The sequence below is a fragment of the Montipora capricornis genome, chromosome 13, assembly GCF_036669925.1.
Source record: "Montipora capricornis isolate CH-2021 chromosome 13, ASM3666992v2, whole genome shotgun sequence".
Classification (NCBI taxonomy): domain Eukaryota; kingdom Metazoa; phylum Cnidaria; class Anthozoa; order Scleractinia; family Acroporidae; genus Montipora; species Montipora capricornis.
The window spans coordinates 49,086,514-49,089,013 of record NC_090895.1 but is presented as its reverse complement, the minus strand read 5'-3'; the positions used below and the strand labels follow the sequence as shown (position 1 = coordinate 49,089,013).

Below are 2,500 nucleotides of genomic sequence, written 5' to 3'. Positions count from 1 at the left end.
GATTTGAGAAAACAGCGCTGAGAAAACTCCTTTGCTTTGCTAACAAAATCTGGCCTCAAACACCTTTGACAGGGTTCTCATGTAACTGGGCCAATCAGCATCAATCTACATGTTAGGGTTACATGTATGTAATTACGTTGCCTTATGAACAGCAGGCATGTCTGTTTACTGCACCACTGAAGTTTCATTTCATAGATCGATCACAGTAGCTTAGTAACCTGGGAAAAGCTCTATAAAAATTAATGTTTGCAAGGATTGTTTTCCTTGTTACACGCTATAACCAATCACATTTCTTTGCTTGTTGGTAGCAACCACAACAGGACCAATTACATTGCGAGTCCTAAATTAGAAATCAAATCCTAATAAATTGCAACAGGTAATTCAGATTCTTGTGAGATTTACAATTGATAATTGATACATTATTGATACAGTATCGTCAGACCACTTCTGGATCGCGATCATTTATCTGACGCCGCAAGGCTAGCCTGCTTGCAGGCGGTAGTTGTTGTGTCGCCACGAAACACTATCAGATGCCATATTGGAAGAGCGTGGGATAGGTCTGGGCCCCGTAACAAAACGACGGGGTGGGGAGTGGGAAGAGCGCAGAGAAAACCGCCTGCCCGAAAACCAGCCTTTTCTCGGTAGCCGCCCACTTTCTTTTGAGCTTATGAGACTGTCAATCACTGAAGCGTGTAGCTGTAAACAAACTTGCTCTGGTCAACTAAAAAAGCCATAAGAAATGAAAGCAAACTGGCAGAAGCTGCAGCAAACGGTAACTGTAGGTTTTTCCCATTGCAATTTCTTGTTTAATACGGAAAGTTTGAAAAATTTGGCAGCGAGAAAACAGTGGGCAATATTTCTGTCGGTGCACTTTGCGATCAACTGCGGCTTTGATTTACGGTTTTGATTTACAGTGAAGCAATGCGTTTTATGAAATCTAACTTGACGTTTCGCATGTGGCAACATACATTTTCAAAAGTAACCTTCATTATATGAAAAATATTTATATTTCAAAACAAATTGAGAGCGAGCTGTAATAAAGTGACAATTAGCATTTAAGGTCGGATTCAATTCCTGTGTAAACAAGGTTTCGTTTGCAGTGGTAATCAGTTATCCCAGACGCGAGAATTTCAAAATGATCCCATTTTATGTTATGTCCAGTAGTCATAATATGATCAGCAATATCTGATGTGTGTTCATGCTTGGAGAGCGCTTCAAAATGTTCAGCTTTTCTATCCTGCAGTCGGTGCTTCGTTTTGCCGATGTAGAAGTCATCGCAATCCCAACAATTTGCCTTGTAAACAACTTTCGATCTGTGGGAACGATTCAAGCGATCTTTGTAGGGAAAGAAAGATTTGATTCGCTGAGTGTTAAGAAAAATAACTTTGAGATTAACGATCTAATAAAACTTATTAACGTACACAAGATTAACTATGTTATTTTTTTCTTCATCTGTCTTTTGGCTGAAAGGAAGCATTCCTCCAGCGCTTGCTCTGCAGAGCAGTAGATGAAGATAGGAGGATCTTCGATAATTTTCCTAGAACTCTCTGGGGTGAATTCTGCTGCCGAACACAAACCTTCCAGTTCGACAATCTGATCTGATATGATGCTCTTGAGTGGGCAAATTACAAGCACTGACACCGGACCACCTTCAAGTTTCTTACTTTCGGCTATCGCAAACACTGTAAATATCATGCTTTTCCCAAAGCCAGTGGGAAGCATGGCCAGCACATCTTCACCATTTAGTAAACTAACTATGGCCTGTTTTTGTTCACGCTTCAAAAAAACGCTCCTTTCTCTTGTCACCAAGAAATCTAACGCACTTTGAATCGCTCGATCGACATTCGAGCTCATCATTTTGCCTATGGTGACAAGAGCGGTATATGAATATTAAATCTTGCGTCGATTGACAGCATGTCTGCCGACCAATCAGAAGACAGCGTCCACTGGCGGACGCTGCGAAATTGTGCTACTCAAAGGGGGCTGGTTTTCGGGCAGGCGGTTTTTCTCTCTCCTCTCCGCCCCCCTCCCCTCGCTCGCTCAACCCGGCCCAGACCTAGCCGCGCGAATCCAAGATGGCGACCTCATTACGAATTCCGGGTTTTCGACCATCCAACCGCCTGCAAGCAGGCTACCGCAAGGCCAACTTTTACTTCCTCCAACATTGCTGGAGTTTCTTTTTTCTTCGCCTTTTTCAATTTTTTTTAACTAGTCCATGGATATTTCTGTGGTCCAGGTTTACTAATTTTCTACATGTATAGTCAAAACAATAATGCCAGTGGATAGACTGAATATCTGACTGCCAATGAGGCCTGCAAATTCAGACTTAAATGGGTTTCGAACCAACGACCTCTGTGATATTGGTGCAGCGCTTTACCAACGGAGCTATCAAGCCAACTGGGAGCTGGTCATTACTGGGTTGCCATATGGCAATCTACAATGCTAGACATATTTAGTTGGAACACTTAACGAATGGTCCAGAATCATCGTGTTACAAGAT

At 42.3% G+C, this 2,500-nt stretch overlaps 1 protein-coding gene across 1 annotated transcript in view; it reads left to right on the top strand.

Moving 5' to 3' along the window:
• The window catches only part of LOC138028436 (signal recognition particle subunit SRP68-like), a 22,071-nt gene that overhangs the window by 5,345 nt on the left and 14,226 nt on the right, over positions 1 to 2,500 (top strand). The gene's annotated exons all lie outside the window — the stretch shown is intronic.